Source organism: Cornus florida, unplaced genomic scaffold, assembly GCF_030987335.1.
Source record: "Cornus florida cultivar Cherokee Brave unplaced genomic scaffold, ASM3098733v1 CherokeeBrave_3.0.0_Hap2_Chr01, whole genome shotgun sequence".
In the NCBI taxonomy this organism is placed as follows: Eukaryota; Viridiplantae; Streptophyta; class Magnoliopsida; order Cornales; family Cornaceae; genus Cornus; species Cornus florida.
In genome coordinates this window covers 70,891,883-70,911,255 of record NW_026775571.1, presented here as the reverse complement: position 1 = coordinate 70,911,255, position 19,373 = coordinate 70,891,883, and the positions used below count along the sequence as shown (strand labels likewise).

Below are 19,373 nucleotides of genomic sequence, written 5' to 3'. Positions count from 1 at the left end.
AGCACAGAAGGAGGTCTATGAGGTCAAGATCCAGATTTCTGTCACGCATCAACAAGAGCATAACAGATATGATTCTAAAGAAGTTGGGGTTGACCTGCAGAGGGGATATCCCCAATCTGTTGAAGACATAACTAAAGAAAGGGTGCAGAGGGAACCTAACAACATTCAATTGAAGGTTCGTGAATAAGACTTCGCCGGGCAGGAGGCCGGCGCCGGTCATAATGTTAACGTCCTGGGGGCAAACCCTAACTTCGATGTTGTCAGGAAGTCTAAGTCTCATACGAAGAACATCCAGATCTACAACCATGGTGGAAGTGCTTGAAGAATCTAAAAGGGGGTAAATGGAAGCCTGCCGAAAGTAAAAAAGAACGAAACTAACCTCGGAGGACTGCAAGATCGCTGGAAGAATGACTCTTGAAGGATTTCACCAGAAAAAGCTTAGCACTGTTCTAGAAAGAGAGAGACTTGACTGATGATGGAGACGGTAAAAGGACGTGAAGTGGAATTCTAGAGCATTATAAAGGCGAGGGGGCCCGAGGGCCGAAGCGTCGGGAAGGCAAGAAATTCCTCGAGCCCCGGAACATTGATTCTGGATCTGACCGTCCGTTCCCCCACGTGGTTATCTCGAGCCGTCAACATCATGATGAGATGCCATCAATAATTACCCCTTATTAAATAAGGGGCAATTATGGGGGCAGTTGAGGAGGCCCCGGACGACATGGGCCGGATCCGACTTGCAAACACTACATTCAGTCCGTACAGCTGGGTCGGCCCATATAAAGACACTGCCATATGGGCCGAACGCGAGTAAGCCCATCAAAGGTGACCAGGACTTATGGAGGAATAGGCCCAGATCCAGCAATCAGTAAATATCTTGTAAATATCTTGTAAATATCTTGTAAATATCTATAAATAGGATAAGGAATGGAAAGGGAGGGGATCTTTTTCGAGTTAAGGTGTAAGAATTCTAGAGAGAGAAAGAGGGGGACGAATTTCTTGCATCTTCAGTGGGTTTGTTACGGTCTGTATATGCGTGTGTGACTACTGTTGGTGGTGGCCATGGTGGGATGGTGATCATGGTGGTTGATGATTGTATATGTGTGTGACTGGTGGTAATGGATATTTTGGTCACTTAACATGGATCATGTAGGGTTAGTTAAATTATTTTATACATTAAATAATTTTCTTATAAGTCAATACAAAGTCAAAAGGATAATGATGTCTTTTTACATGCAAAAAGTGGACTGACACAAGTGAAAAGTAATTTTTGAAGTGTGAGTGAAAACAGACCAAACGTTTGTAGTGTGAATGATAATAATTTTCGAAAAACACTTAAATATAATATTTGACCAAATCTGAAAAGGTGTTAATGAAAACAGACCAAACGTTTGTAACGTGAATGATAATAATTTTCGAAAAATACTTAAATATAATATTTGACCAAATCTGAAAAGATGTTAATAAAATTAACCCAAATATTAATTTCACAACATTAACGCAAAAGATTCATGGTAGCACATGACAACTCCAAAATTTTAGAAGTAAAATACGTTTGCTTTTTAACTTCCAATGACATTAACTAAATTATAATTTTTTTTTTAATAATTTTACAACATTTACATAAAGACCCACTGTTGCAATTGGCCGTTCCTAGTTTACAATTTCTTTTAATGGCATTTTTTGGAACTTCTTGAGCAATGATGGTCAAGTGAAATTCAATGCATACAAAGTTAATTAGGTGTATCACAGTATTCAACCAAAAAGAGCAGTGATTCTTTGGCAGAAAGATTAGACCTATTAGGGGAAATCTACATGACTTCTAATGTGACAGACTAATTGTCAAAGTTTTAAAAAGATTTCTTTAATTCTTTACAAGTTATTAATATATTATGTTTGTTGGGACACTGTACAAATTATTCCCCTCGCTTCAATTTCAGAAGAGAAGAGACTTGATCTCGGACCACTTATATCTCAATTTTGTTGTAGAATTCTTGCTAGCGATAACATTCTGTTCTATCCTCGTCTCTTTTATCTATCTAAAGTAAATTCAATCCACCTATATCACTCTTAATTGCTAAGAAACAGAACTTTTTATTAGGGTTTTATTGTTTCCTTAGATCTATGGGGACTAAGAAAAATTTGAGTTTGAAGGTTGCATGTGGAGAAAAAACTCATGGTTTCCATGAAATTGATGGTTTTTTTTATTTGAAAAAGTAAAGTAATTTTATGATAATTTAAAACAGAAAATTAAAAACAAATATTTATAAGTTATACCCAATAAAAAACAAAAGCTCCCAATCAACTCCTACCATGTTTGTATCTCTAATCTATGTTTTCTCCTTCCATTTATTATTTATTTATTTATTTATTTTTTACATAATTAGAGAGAATTAAGAAGAAAAAAAAACCCTTCTAGTTTTATTACTAATACTTAAAGAATAAGATGATAAAATTTAGGGGAAAAAAAAAGGATGATAAATTTGTATCTCGATATATGCTGTGAGAGTGTTCTATCCATATAGGATTTTTCATCATCGGTTTCTCAGTTCTGGTGGTGTGAGAAACATGGTTGAGATGCCTAATAGAAGAGACATTGTACTTTATTGCGGCGAGGATGATAAAAATGAGAGAAAAACTAGAAAGAGAGGAGAGAGAAAATTTGATGAGAGAGAGATTGGTTTCCTATTCGATGAAGATGATATAGGAGAGGAAAAAATAGAAGAGGAATATTAGAGTTATTGACTTTTGTGAATTGTCATACCCACGTAGACAACCACATAGACTCGGCTAGACAATAGATTCAACTCGGTGTAAGTATTATTTTCCTACTTATATACTTCGAGTATTTACCTAATATATGGTGCATAAAAAAACTCTTAGACGAGGGAAAAATCATATCAAATCTTTTATTTTGAGTGATAAGTCATTTGGACTTGGTGCCTCAATAAAAATTATGCTTTAAGGTTTGACTCTACTAGAGTGCAAGCAATTCCTTAGAGTCACGCGTATAGGTGAAAAACCTCAACTTTACCTAACTTATGTGGAAGGTTCGCTTTGGACATTATTTCAGAGAATAGTCAGGCAAAAGTCCCACATACCCGTGTTATCAAATATATATATTTTGGTAGATTGTCTAATTGCAAGCAAACTAAACTATAGGGCCAAAATTGGGCATTGCTTCAAGTGTTACGCCTAAGCCTGTTCATTTATTATTTGGGCTCGTCTCGTTTGAATTTATCTTTTGCTTATTATGAGATATATTGGGAATCATGTTTGCTGGAAAGGTGTAGTTGTTCTCGACGCAGATTTTCTTGATGAAGAGAACCTCACATAATAAAGCTATTTAATGTTTACAAGTTGGATTTCAGTCACAAAAAATGGGTAAAACTTGAATCATTAGGAGATGATCCGGTATTGTTTTTGGAAAAGTCAAAGTACAATTTTTTTTTTTCTTTAAGCAACATTATCAATTTAACTTTCTTGAATTAAAAAAGTACACTATTATAGATAAATTTGATAATTCATTCACTACTATTAAAAAAAAAAAAAAAAAAAAATCAACTTTTCTTGACTATTTGTATAAAGTGTACCATCTACATCTTGCCTCAGTGATTATCTATAGTTCATCTTCTAAAATGTAGCGAGATAAATTAATATCAAGAGATAAGGATAAAAGTTATTTATGTCGATTTGGTTTCTTACGCATTAAGAATATATAAATAATTATAAATCTATAAATAATTATAAAAATCTATAAATAATTAAAAAAAAAAAAAATATATCAAGAATAGTGCTTTATAAGCTAGTGAGTGACAACGGTCAAAATTTTCCTTATTATTAGAGAAAATGAGAGTACTCTCGGACAGAATTAAGTGTGTCTATGTTGATCATTTGAATGCAGTAGCAAATAATTTTAACGTGTTTAATTAACCTCGTACTACTTTTAAAAATAAAATATGCTTAGTTTTTAACTTGACACTAACTAAAGTTATAGTAAAATTTTAATTTCACAACATCGACATAAAGACCAATTGTAGCACTTGACAATTCATAGCTTTTGGAATCAAGGTTCGAACCCAGTAATAGAATTTACAATTTATTAAATGGCATTTTTTTGGAACTTGTGTAATGATTTTTTATTATTATTATTATTTTTCAAATCAAATAATGTCATGTGGAATTTGAAAGATATATATAGTCACGACAAACACACTAAAATTAGGGGTCACAAGTAGAGGGGCTTTCGAGCCTACGAGGAAAAGCTTTCAGGTCGGATCACGTTGGTCTTATGGGGCATTAGATAATGGGTTTTTGTATATAGCTAACACTAAATTATTTTTCTAACAAAAAAAAGAAAAAAAAATTATTAGTTTTAACATATTTTTCATGTGATATCACAAAATTTGCACTTATTTATGTATGCTTTCTCAATTTTAAAAAATGGCAACACTTCAAAAGTGAATAACTTAGATAAGATCAGAAGAAAATCAAGTATAATAAGTACCTTTTTTTGAAGATTTTTTATTTTTTTATGGCAATATAGTACCTAATATGTTATTATTGTATATTATATATCTACATATGTTATTATTGTATATTATATATCTATATGCATTATAGATTTTGAAAACGTCAATTTTATTGACTCGTTTTTATTTTAAAATTTTCCATAAAATATACTCTTTGTAAAAAAAATGTATTGTGCACTTGTTTTATATGAATTAGGTACAATGTAGCATGGTTAACATCTTACTTGATAGTTATTCACAGTGAATTTCTAAAATTTAGCAATGTTGTTGGAATTTTTTCTTTTTATTAATAAATTAGCAATTCGATATAAATACTAACATGAAATGATTAAAATAATAATTATTCAATTTTTATTCAAAAATTCGGTTGGATTTAATCCCATGGATTGACTTGAGTGATCAGTCATTTTGGCTTGATGCCTCGTTAAGTGAAATTCAATGCATGCGTTAATTATGTGTATCACAATATTCAACCAAAAAATGTATTTCATTATCCTAGAAGTTTTTATGGCCAATGCTGCACAAGATATAATAAATATGTGTAATACTTATATATTTCGAGTATTTACCTAATATATGGTGCATAAAAAAAACTCTTGGACAAGGGAAAAATTACATCAAATTTTTTATTTTGAGTGATAATTCATTATGTTTTAAGGTTTGACTCCTCTACTAGAGTGCAAGCAATTTCTTAGAGTCACACGTATAGGTGAAAAATCTCAACTTTACCCGACTTATTTGGAAGGTTCGCTTCAGAGAATAGTCGGGCAAAAGTCCCACATACCTCAGTTACCATATATATATATATTTCGGTAGATTGTCTAATTGCAAGCAAACTGAACTACAGGGCCAAAATTGGGCGCTGCTTCGAGTGTTACGCCTTAGCTTGTTCATTTATCATTTGGGCTCATCTCGTTTGAATTTATCTTTTGCTTATTATGAGGTGTACTGGGAATCATGTTCACTGGGAAGGTGTAGTTGTTCTCGATGTAGATTTTCTTGATGAAGAGAATCTCACATTTTAGTCACAAAAAATAGATAGAACTTGATGATGCGGTATTGTTTTTGGAAAAGTCAAACTACAATTTTTTTTTTTTTAACATTACCAATTTAACTTTCTTAAATTGAACTTATGAAAAGTACACCATCGCAAAAAATTTGCTCATTCATTCATTACTAATACAAAAAATAATAATAATAATAATAATAATAATAATAAATAATAAATTACTAAAACTTGTCATTTTTAAAATATATATTTTTAAAATGAGACATTTATTTTGAGAGGGAGAGAGTATATTTTAAAATAAAAAATAAAAAATAAAAAAAAATCAACTTTTCTTGACTATTTGTATAGATAATGAATAATATTTGAACATATCTTAGTGTACCATGTAACATGCTTACCATCTTACCTGAGGATTAATTTGGTTAACGTCAACTAGTTAGAAAGGAAAAGAAACAGAAATTTTTTACGGGTTGATTTTCTTTAAAATGTTTCCTTTATAAAATAGGCGAAAATTTGTGAAAGTTGTATCATCATATGTTAATTTTCAATTATACCCTCGGTAGTTATTTCTCTTCTTTTTTTAGACTCAGGAGTGACTTCTTTTTTATAAATTAGGACTCCTACTTATATTATAACTTTCTAACTCTTTAAATTATGACTCCTAATTAAGTTACAATTTTCTAACTTTTTAAATTAGGACTCTGTATATATATATATATATATATATATATATATATATATATATATATATATATATATATGCATGCACATATATTTTTATTCATAAAATAATTATTTATATTTTTTATTATCCTTGTTGCATGATGTATTTTACTTAGTATTGAATTTATGAGGGTAATTTTGGTATATAAATCATTTTCTTTTCACTTTCTTGTTAAACAATAATATTTTTTCATAAATTTTTTACAAAAAAATCATACTAACCAAATGCATAATAGAAACATAGTTTTCTTTTCTTTTACTTCACTTTCTTTTCCTTTCACTTTCCATCATCAATTTCCGGCTAACCAAACGAACCCAAGTGATTAACTATAATTCATTTTGTTAAATGTAACGCATTAAGAATAATAAAAATTATAAATCTATATATAATTATAAATATAAAAAAATAAAGAATAGTGCTTTATAAGCTAGTGAGTGCCAACTGTCAAAATTTCCTTATGTTAGAGAAAATGAGAGTACTCTCAAACAGAATTAAGTGTCTCTATGTTGATCATTTGAATGCAATAACAAATAATTTAATGTGTTCAATTAACCTTGTACTACTTTTAAAAACAAAATACGTTTGGTTTTTAACTTCCAATGACACTACCTAAAGTTGTAATAAAAGTTTTAAGAGCAGTGATAGAGAACCCGAATATTTCTACCGAAATAATCACTGAATTTTACGTGACTTTATTCACGTCAAATAATTTTATTACCTAACTCTTTATTATCTATTTTTTCTCTCCCAGTTTTTCCTTTTTCTCTCTTCCTCTTATTTTCTCTCTCTTCTCCGTGTCTGGTTCTTTATCAATTCTTCTTATACATCCCCTCTCTTGATATACACATATTCAAAATATTTTAGAGATAAGATCCAAAATTCTTTATCCTCGCTCCTTTTTCAAGATCACCTATTTTTCTTTATTCATAAATCTTCAAAAAATAAATCTTTCCAATCCCAAATAAAAAATATACAGAAGAAATTTTTTTTTTTTTTTTAGTAAGTAAATATCCACACAAGAGTTTCCATTACAAAATATATTAATCTCTTACAAAAAAAAAAAAAAAAAAAAAAAAGAAACCGATGAATCTTCTCAAAATTTCTATTTGATTTTTATGAATACAAAATCTGAATAAGAGAAATTGTAGCTTTTATTTTCTTTTTCTTTTTTGTTCTATTTTGGTTTTGTGTTTTTATATTTGCAAAACATGAAGAAATTTAATTTTTTTATTTATTTTACCTCCAATTTTATGAAATCAAAAGAAGAGACAAAATCAAAATCAAAGATAATATTGAATAAAGAAGAAAGAAGAAAAATCGAGAATTAGAGGAAGAGAGAAGAGAGAAGGAAAGAGGTAGGAAGAGAGGAGAGAGAAGAAAAGAGGTAGGAGTTATGTTTTTAGAAAATAATCTGACGTAGCTCAGCCACGTTAAATTCGACCTTTTATTCAGTTGTTTGGCTCGGCTCACTTATCATTTTCCAAATTTTAATTTCACAACATCGACATAATGTCCCATTGTAGCACTTGACAAAGTAAAATTTACAATTTATTAAATGGCATTTTTTTGGAACTTCTGTAATGATTTATTATTATTTTTCAAATCAGATAATGTCATGTGGAAATTGAAAGATGTATATAGTCACCACCAACATGCAAAAATTAGGGGTCAAAATTAGAGGGGCTGTCGAGCCTATAAGAAAAAGCTTCCAGTTGGATCACAATGGTCTTACAGGCCATCGGATAATGGGTTTTTTTGCATATACCTAACACTAATTTATTTTTCTACCCAAAAAAAAGAAGAAATTATTAACTTTAATATATTTTTCATGTAATATCATAAAATTTCTACTTATTTATGAATGCTTTCAATTTTAAAAAATGGCAACACTTCAAAAGTGAAAAACTTAGATAAGATAATACGGGAATCAAGTATAATAAGTACCTGTTTTGAAGATTTTTTTTTTTTTTTTTTGAATGCAATAGAGTATCTAATAATTCTAGCTGAAAGCCAAAACCCCTCTACATATTGTATATTATATATCTATATGTATTAGAGATTTTGAAAACGTCGATTTTATTGGCTCGTTTTTATTTTAAAATTTTCCATAAAATATAGACTGTTCGTAAAAAAATGTATTGTGCACTTGTTTGATATGAATTAGGTACAATGTAGCATGATTAACATCGTACTTGATGGTTATTCACAATGAATTTCTAAAATTTAGCAATGTTGTTGGAATTTTTTCTTTTTATTAATAAATTAGCAATTCGATATAAATATTAACATGAAATGATTAAAATAATAATTATTCAATTTTTATTCAAAAATTCGGTTGGATTTAATCCCATGGGTCGACTTGAGTGATCAGTCATTTTGATTTGGTGCTTCGTTAAGTATTAAGTTTAAGTTTCAACCCCCTTTGAGTACAAGCTATTCCTTGGGATCAAGTCCGAATGCCCGAACTTTACCCTATCCACATGAAGGGAATGCTTTGCACAGTATCCCGTGGAAACCCTAGCAATAAATATATATGGAGTATATATATATATATATATTAGTTGAATGTGAGTGGGGCATAATCAGATGAGTAGGGTAAATAGAACTATTGGGCCAAAATTGGGCCCATAACACACACCGCCTTTTAACACACACACATAAAAAACTGCTCCTGGACCCTATGAAAGCCCGTGGTTCTCATGGATTAATTATCAAAAAAATTGGAAATATATTTCCCAATACAGAACAAGATATAAATATGTGTGATATATATATACTTCGAGTATTTACCTAATATATGGTGCATAAAAAACTCTTGGACCAGGGAGAAATCACATTAATAAAATTTCTGGCTTTGACAAGTATTCACCTAATGTGTGTGTGATATATATATACTTCGAGTATTTACCTAAGATTTTTTCTACGAGTTTAGCCAATCGATTAAAACCACTCTTAGATAAGGTAATCAGAGAGCAATAGGGAGCTTTTGTTCCTCAAAGGATGATTAGTGATAACATTTTAATTGCTAATGAGTTGATTCATTTTCTCAAGAACAAAGAGAATCAGAAAGAGTCCTATATGGTACTAAAGTTAGAACTGGAAGAGTACAACTAATACAATCAGTCCTAGTGAGCATGCAGTTCTACTGGTCTAGTCAATTCCTATGGTGGTTTAGTGGCTTGGAAATCTAAATGTCAACGCAAAATAATATGGTGGTTTAGGTTTTCTTAGCTCGGAAACACAAAAGTTTGTAATATATGTTGATACATGTATCTGAAAGTTTATACTACACTCTGATGGTCAATCTGTCCTTGAAAATGGTCCTCTTTTTCAAAGTTGTTCTGACAAGACTGAAAAAAATTGAAGTGGTAGAAGCAAAAAAGGAGTGTAGTGTACAATTTAATGCATCCTGCACCTTCTATCACATTCATGGGTGTTCAATAAAGAAAATTATGTATTAATCTTTTATTGTTTTCCATTTACCATTAAATTGATCCATATATAACACAATCTCCTTTTCTATAATGCCTTTCTTCTAGTCTATAATTTATTAGAAAGTTGTTTGGCATAAGATATATTGACTCGATCAAACCTCACAATTATGGGGCTGCAAACATACAAATTTTAACAACTTCCAGAATGTAACAGAGTTAGAAAAAAGTCACCATTAAAAAAAAAAAGAAAAAGGAATCAACGTATCACCAACAACTGTTTTGCTTCAAGAGGGCTGCATAACGATCTTAGTCAAAACAAATTTATTCTTCTGATTTCGGTGTTGCCTTTGAGTGTCTTAACAATACCAGAGTCATCCTGGTCAGTAATTACCAGCTAATGGAGAGGAATGTCCTTTAAGGACTTAATTAACTCATATGATCGGTTCACGATAAAGCTAAATTTGAAAACTATTTGATCATGAGCTATTCTATGTAAATTGAAAATACACACTGAATAAACTACGCCAATCCAATTCATTGGTCAAGTTAAATTTGAAAACTATTATATATGACGAAAGAAAGAACACAGCTAACACGCTAAAAGGAGTCATGTGGTCTTCACAGCAAAAGCATTGGCAGGTTATAACTATATCATTAGAAGTGGAAAAATTCACAAAAGATTTGAATAGGATCTTATGTGAACACCTAGAATATGTTTGTGCATACCCGTCTCCTCAGCCGTCCAAGGGTTTCCACCAACATGTCAGGACCACGATGAATGCCAACCCAACAACCATTAACAAATATTTTGGTAGCCCGTAGAATCACTGCAGAAGAGATTTCCTAAATTAAAAGGAAAATTGTAAAACTGTTATATACACCATCAGTGCAAGATTCTTTACCAGTCCACAAGCCTAATGTAACACCAGATGACACACAAATGTAAGTAGAAAAAGATGCAAATTATAACGCAGAGTTCTATATTATGCAGCAAACTCACTTGTCCTTCAGGAGTTTCTGCAGGGCACATCATTCCCCATTGGGAATTGTGCAACTGCCGTGGTTTTGCTAGTTTCCCTGGTAAATGCAATTTATAACACAGTTAAAGCTGAAGGTTAAGAAAAAATAAACAAGCAATGGAGTTGCAACATAGATGAAACTGTGTGTGTGTGTGAGAGAGAGAGAGAGCCCTTATGGGGAAATCTAGACCCTTAACAGCATCATTGAACAAACACTGACAGAGAAAACTAAAATACCTTCTCGCCCTATTGGAGAATTCAATCTTCACAAGTGTGACAAAGTGGAGGCATATGTTAGGCGATTTAACACCTATAGAAATCGGAGAACATTTTAAAAATGATACTGCACATTCACCGGCTGCATTTGCCTGCCCCCGGTTCCCGATAGCAAGTGAGTATTTAAGGCCACTAGTAATTGGTTTCGCTTTAATTGCAAATTGCAGATTAACATCCTTCCCATTGTCAAAACTCTGCACGATGCACAAAATTATATACATTCAAGCACCAGCAATAGCATCAAATATAAACTATATTAAAGACTCCGTATGTAAAATAACCTTCTGAGCATAAGCTCTCACATCCCTTGTTAACTTTCTGACTAGCGGCAGTAATATAAACAACCACCAAAACTTTAGAAACCCAAAATCATTGAAAACCCAAATGAAAATCAAGGACTTTCAAATGGTCATAGAAGCTCCAAAATATTAAAGCAATGACAAACCATTCGAAAGAGGCCACCAAGCAAAGGACCAGTAAGATCGAGTCTCTTATTGCCATAGTGATCCCTATCATCCTCTGCCCTTCGTCCAATTGCACATAGCAGAAGCCGGTGAATAATATATCTGGTAGAAAAGCAATTAGTGTCTCTCTAAATCACTAAGAAGCCACAAAAAAGGAACATATTCAAATTAGACGAAACCTACCCAAAATAGTAAGCTTTCTTTGTCTCACAATATTCTCCTACACCAACATGAGGAAGCATTTCCTTTTGGAGGATCTCTTTGGCATACCTATGAAGTAAATGAACAAGAGACTCTTCTTAAACAAAAAAAGAAGCACAAAAGATAGCTTTACACTCGAGTATAGCAAGAGCCAGCAATCATAACACATACTTCATCCTCTTTTCATTTGTGACACCGACAGTGGCCCCTCGTTTCCCGATGTAGTCCAGTGCAACCTGCAATACAGGAAGAAAAGCATAACCGTCTCAGTAAGGCCACAATGCCACATCACCACAAGAAAAGCGAGAAAGAAAAAAAAAAAAAAGAGAGAGAAGAAATCAAATGGATGCTAACATTTACAATAACATATACAGATTAAGTCCCAAAATTAATTAATTTATATCAATGACACTGAATTTGCAATCTAGGAAACAAGAGCTGAAACCTAAACAAATATATTGAAGCTGCTAAAAAATCAAATATGAATTAGAACTGAAAGGACATTACTTTTGAAAGGTAAAAACAATTTAAATGCCAGCAAGCCCGAAGATTATGTTTAGTTCATATTGGAAACATGAACCGCTATATTTATTCATATTGCTTGAAGTTTAGCTTATTCAATACAGAGCAAACCAGAAAGAAAAGCTAATCTCACACTAACTGCCCGTTAAAAAAAAAAAAAGGATAACAGATATAAAAATTTAAATGATGATATAATACAGTGGGAGGGTTGAAGCAACTCCATGAGTGTCAAAGAAATCATAGCAAATATGTTCTAATATATCTTTGTCAGCAACAAATCCTAATGCCCGAAACACAATTATAATAGGAATCTCAGTCCGAATGTACGGAAGGGTAGGAACCCTGCAGTTACATAACATACCCAAAAACAACAAAAAATTCATAAATTCCATAAGAATTCAAAGGCCAAAAAAAAAAAAAAAAAAAAAAAAAGACTGCTCCAAAAAACACCCCTAAACACCATATTTAATGCCCATTACCCCTTTGGCACAATTCTGTGAAAGCATCCACACAAACATGCTACTGCGTGGCCTGTTCTGGGAGTCCACCATTGATCGGACTTCCGCCACATAGGCATACTTGTTTGGCTGCCTCTTCTTAAACACAGACTTGATTGGTGCTCACCTTCTACTAAGCAATTAGAACCTTTTCACTCCCATTGATAATAAAATACCCACCTTGATCATATGGACACTCTCCCAGCTCCGTCAAAACCTTCTCTGAATTCTGATATAATGTGCAGTAACTCGACCGGAGCATTATAGGAACCTAAAGTATATGGCAAAAAAGAAGCAGAAAGTCAATCCTGAAGGACAACAAAGAGGCATAAGAGCCTATACCCTGTTGTCAAACTTTCATCAGTTCGGAATCCAATTCGCATACCTTCCCAATGAAGACTTTAGTAAAATCTTGAGTTTCAGTTACTTCTTCACCATCATGCCCTTTTTTTTTTTTTTTTATCAATCTCTTAGTGACATCCACATACAACAGAGCTGAGTATGTTAGATTCCTCAATCTCGCTGCCTTCGGAAACAAAGTCACAGTTTCTCCATCTGACATCATTGGCTTACTAAAATATATCTGACCAAAGCTAATCTTATAGATGGTCTGCAAGACACCCATAATCATTACTACCAAGAAGCAAAGTTAACCCATAAAGGAAATTCTATTTCTACTTTCAATCAACCAATCAACAAAACTATTTACTCTATGGATAGTATAACAATAATAATTTATTTCTCTTGTAACATTTAAAATCACATTTATTTTTACAGAACAGAATACAAACATGGTTTGTATATCTATTTATATAAAATGCTGACCCTAAATAGTTGGAAAAAGGCGCTTTGTAAGGCATATTTATTATATAAAATATGTAGAACTTCCATTAATTTATAATGTGGAAGATGAGACTTAAAGTCAGAAAGATAATTATATTAAATATACTACTACTATACTTTTACCATATTTTTGCCATTACAATTGTATTTGTGGTGACCACGTATACCATAGAAAAGATAGGTTGAATAATTCGGGCATGTCATCTTGTTTTCAAAATTGTCTTATGTGATTCCTCTTAAAATGTGTTTGTGCTACAAAAATCACTTGGGCAGTGCCTTAGCTGCACCGGCCAAGTTTATGACATAATGTAATTTATTTGGAAATTACAGCCAAGGACAAGTTCAAACACGTGTCTAAAAGTGTCTACAAATGTCACAAACATGGAAGCTCCATAGAATTGTCCACGCTTCTTAGGCAAGAAACTAAGAAATGACAATCCAACATCAAGAAGGAACTCAGACCAACACAAAATTTGTTTTCATTTTTGCTTCCCATCAAACAATTACCGAATTGTATCTCCCACATACAATTGCATTAACTAACCAATAAATACAATAGGTTCCGGTAAAACTTAAATTACAATTACAATTAAACAATGATGAATCTTTACATCCTTTGTCTCATAGGTTCATTTAAAGCAACCCAGGATTGCCGGTGTTACAGAACTATATAGTCATAAAACAGCTAACCAATTATCATAAGCGAAACCATAATTTCAGTTCAGCCGAACTAACATAAAAAAATATTAGGCTTTTCCAAGAACCACCCAGGAACACAGGAAAAACAAATTACAAAACCAACCACCTAAAGCTACTTCACACTAAAATCACATAAAGATCTTCAATTTCCACCTTCAGTCAAACTATTAACATAAGTTATCTTGACCAACCAACTAAAGCAACTAATCAATGACTATTTTATATCAGAAGTCCATCATTCAGTTAAACATAACAATTTTTTACCCGACTACTTCAGGCAGATATTCTATTTCACTATATCTAAGGTAGTCTTGTTTGCACTTGCCCAAACCATATTGATCGATTTAATGCACCCTGCACCTTCTATCACATTCATGGGTGTTCAATAAAGAAAATTATGTATTAATCTTTTATTGTTTTCCATTTACCTTTAAATTGATCCATATATAACACAATCTCCTTTCTATAATGTCCTTTCTTTTTCTAGTCTATAATTTATTAGAAAATTGTTTGGCATAAGATATATTGACTCGATTAAATCTCACAATTATGGGGCTTCCACATCTTCTTTTTTCTTCCAGTAAATGAATAATAAAATAAAGAATCTCACTCTTATGGGTCTGTAAACATATAAATTTTGACAACTTTGAATATGTAACAGAGTTAGAAAACGTCCCCAAAAAAAAAAAAAAAAAAAAGATACAACCTATCACCCTCAACTGCTTTGCTTCAACGGGGCTGCATAACAAATTTATTATGCTGATTTCAGTGTTGCCTTGGGGTGTCTTAACAATACCAGAGTCATCTTGGTTTATCATTACCAGTTAATGGAGAGGAATGTCCTTTTAAGACTTAATTAACTCAAATGATCAATTAATGAAAAAGCTAAATTTGAAAACTATTTAATAATAAGCTATGCTACATAAACGGAAAATACACATTGAATAAACTATGCCAATCCAATTCATTAGTCAAGTGGTGTCACCAGTGAAGACTACTTCAACATTTTAAATGGTGGTTTAGGCTTTCTGAGCTTGGAAACACAAAACAGAGCTGCAATTTTAAACATATGTGGAAACTTGTGTCAAATACTCAAAACAACCTATGACTCAAACAAAATACTTAATCAGAAGGAGATGCTTTGGGGATTTTAGCATGCCTCAACAAAGCAGTTGGGTATGGAAAAAGCTACTTCAGCTGAGTTCCTTAGCAATGCCCTTCTTAATTAAAAACAAGGATAAAATTGTTCAGAAACTCTCTTTCGGACTAACAATTGGCAGCAAGAAGGCCCTCTGATCCTCAAATACAGCCACTCGCCAGCCCATCTCTCCTTGATTCCTCGCATCCATTTTACTCAGATGATTCTTAGTGTTTCCCTCCACAAATTCTTTCCCGGTTCCCAGCTTGTAAGTTGCCTGTTAAAAGACCCTTAGATATTCAAGTACTGCTTGAAGCTAGGTTACTTAATTAGCTTATAGCTTGATTGGCGCAGGGAAAGAAAGTAATGCATATAATCCTTTAGACCAATATGAAACTATGGGCTGTATTGCAAAAGAATGCACTTGCAGCGCGACTAATACCTAGTTCTTAATATAATTTTTAGAGCATGCACGAATGGACACTTAAGAACTGAAACAGGATGGTGTAGCAAGGTCCCTTTGGATTGAGAATCAATGCTTGATCTCATAGCCCCAAGAGTAGGTTTATTAACTCCATGGCTGCTCCCATTTCCACAGCTTTTCTTCTCTCCCTCCTTTTTGATAATGTTGTGCCTTCTCAACCCATTGATTTCCTCTATAACAGATTCAACCCAACATACAGATATGGATTCAACCAAATAAACCTTATTCTAGATGGATTTGCTACCATCATCCCACAAAGTGGAGCTCTTGAGCTTACTAACAAATCTTCTACTAATGTCAGAGGCCATGCATTATATCCCCAACCAATTCAATTGTTCACCAAAAATTCTTTTTCTGTCAACTTTTCTAATTCCTTTAGTACATACTTGTTTTTGAAAAAGTCCCCAAAGATGATAACCAAGGTGGCTATGGCCTCGCCTTCACTTTATCTCCTTCACCACAATTTCCCGGAGATGAAGGGGATCACTACCTCGGAATTTTCAACTCAACAAATGATGGGAACCCCTCAAACCATACCTTTGATGTTGGATTCAACACTATTAATGGGAACAAAGAAGCATCAGATACCCCAGGTAACCATCAACTGCTTTGCTTCAAGGGGGCTGCATAACAAATTTATTATGCTGATTTCGGTGTTGCCTTGGGGTGTCTTAACAATACCAGAGTCATCTTGGTTTATCATTACCAGTCAATGGAGAGGAATGTCCTCTTAAGACTTAATTAACTCAAATGATCAATTCATGAAAAAGCTAAATTTGAAAACTATTTAATAATGAGCTATGCTACGTAAACGGAAAATACACACCGAATAAACTATGTCAATCCAATCCATTGGTCAAGTGGTGTCACCAGTGAAGTCTACTTCAACATTTTAAATGGTGGTTTAGGTTTTCGTAGCTTGGAAACACAAAATAGAGCGGCAATTTTAAAACATATGTGGAAACTTGTGTCAAATACTCAGAACAACCTATGACTCAAACAAAATACTTAATCAGAAGGAGATGTTTTGGGGATTTTAGCATACCTCAACAAAGCAGTTGGATATGGAAAAAGCTACTTCAGCTGAGATCCTTAGCAATGCCCTTCTTAATCAAAAGCAAGGATAAAAGTGGTTCAGAAACTCTCTTCCAGACTTACAATTGGCTGCAAGAAGGCCCTCTTATCCTCAAATACAGCCACTTGCCAGCCAATCTTTCCTTGATTCCTCGCAACCATCTTCTTAGTGTTTCCCTCCACAAATTTTTTCCCGGTTCCCAGCTTTTAAGTTGCATGTTAAAAGACCCTTGGCTATTCAAGTACTGCTTGAAGCGAGGTTACTAAATTAGCAGTGAGATCCTTCGGCAGCTTATAGCTTGATTGGCACAGGGAAAGAAAGTAATGCATATAATCCTTTAGACCAATATGAAACTATGGGCGGTATTGCAAAAGGATGCACTAGCAGCGCGACCAATACCTAGTTCTTAATATATTTTTCCAGAGCGTGCACAAATGACCACTTAAGAACTGAAACAGGATGGTGTAGCAAGGTCCCCTTTGGATTGAGAATCAATGAATGATCTCATAGCCCCAAGAGTAGGTTTATTAACTCCATGGCTGCTCCCATTTCCGTAGCTCTTCTTCTCTCCCTCCTTTTTGATGATGTTGTGCCTTCTCAATCCATTGATTTCCTTTACAACGGATGCAACCCAATAGACAGATATGGATTCAACCAAACAAACCTTTTCTAGTAGGATTTGCTACCATCATCCCACATAGTGGAGCTCTTGAGCTTACTAACAAAGCTTCTACTAAAGTCAGAGGCCATGCATTCTATCCCCAACCAATACAATTGTTCACCAAACATTCTTCTTCTGTCAACTCTTCTAATTCCTTTAGTACAAACTTGTTTTTGAAAAAGTCCCCAAAGATGTTAACAGAGGCAGCTATGGCCTCGTCTTCATTTTATCTCATTCACCGCAATTTCCTGGAGCTGAAGGGGATCACTACCTCGGAATTTTTAACTCAACAAATGATGGGAACCCCTCAAACCACATCTTTGCTGTTGAATTCGACACTATTGATGGGCACACAGAGGCACCAGATACCCCAGGCAACCATATTGGAATCAACATCAATAGCATGGCCTCAGTTGCATCCGAGCCGATTTCTTATCATTTTAGTCATATTGCTGTAAAGGAAGGAGTGAGGTTGGAGAGTGAAAAACCAATCCAAGCTTGGATAGAGTACGATGGTGGAAAAGGGGTTTTGAATGTAACCATTTGGCCTTCTTCTCTCCCTCCTTTTTGATGATGTTGTGCCTTCTCAATCCATTGATTTCCTCTACAACGGATGCAACCCAACAGACAGATATGGATTCAACCAAACAAACCTTTTCTAGTAGGATTTGCTACCATCATCCCACATAGTGGAGCTCTTGAGCTTACTAACAAAGCTTCTACTAAAGTCAGAGGCCATGCATTCTATCCCCAACCAATACAATTGTTCACCAAACATTCTTCTTCTGTCAACTCTTCTAATTCCTTTAGTACAAACTTGTTTTTGAAAAAGTCCCCAAAGATGTTAACAGAGGCAGCTATGGCCTCGTCTTCATTTTATCTCCTTCACCGCAATTTCCTGGAGCTGAAGGGGATCACTACCTCGGAATTTTTAACTCAACAAATGATGGGAACCCCTCAAACCACATCTTTGCTGTTGAATTCGACACTATTGATGGGCACACAGAGGCACCAGATACCCCAGGCAACCATATTGGAATCAACATCAATAGCATGGCCTCAGTTGCATCCGAGCCGGTTTCTTATCATTTTAGTCATATTGCTGTAAAGGAAGGAGTGAGGTTGGAGAGTGAAAAACCAATCCAAGCTTGGATAGAGTACGATGGTGGAAAAGGGGTTTTGAATGTAACCATTTGGCCTGAATCAAGACCAAAACAGGCCAACTAGTCAGATAACGTAAGATAAAGGTCTTGGAGTACCGGAGTTTGAGAATACTAGATTAAGCTTAAGCAAACCAGAAGCTCGAATAAATTTAACCCACTCGAGTTTTAGAAGTATACTTACCTTGGAAGTCATTGGATTTGTAATCCAAACAAATTTTGCTAGTTTTTTCTCTCACAGACATATTGTCGAGTACCTATCCCATATTCCCACCCTCAATTCCCTTCTCCATCCACTTGGTTCCTCCGTATCATCTGAAACAACCCATTTTCCATTCCGAGGTGGAATTTCATTCAGCTTGTTTCCTCTCCGGATTGACATTCCTTTGTAAATTGGGCTTTTTACCACTGGAAAGCTAAAAATTTGCCAAATTCCATGAAAAAGCTAGAATTATTTCGCTGAATCTGAAGAACTTGGATTGAATGGGATCTTCCCCACATTCTCAATGGAGTATCATTTATTAGAGCTTGAGGCTCCATTACCAGGTTTGAATCTGGTATATGTTGCAGAGTTCCGTTATTTATAACGGTTATTTTATGTTTGGTTCAGCTCTCTCCATCAGGCCAACCATACAAGA

General features: G+C 33.6%; 2 pseudogenes; both read right to left on the bottom strand.

Moving 5' to 3' along the window:
- LOC132274402 (DNA-directed RNA polymerase II subunit RPB2-like) overlaps positions 1-19,373 on the bottom strand; it is a 50,807-nt pseudogene that overhangs the window by 13,912 nt on the left and 17,522 nt on the right.
- On the bottom strand, positions 10,981-12,849 carry LOC132299899 (DNA-directed RNA polymerase II subunit RPB2-like; annotated as a pseudogene).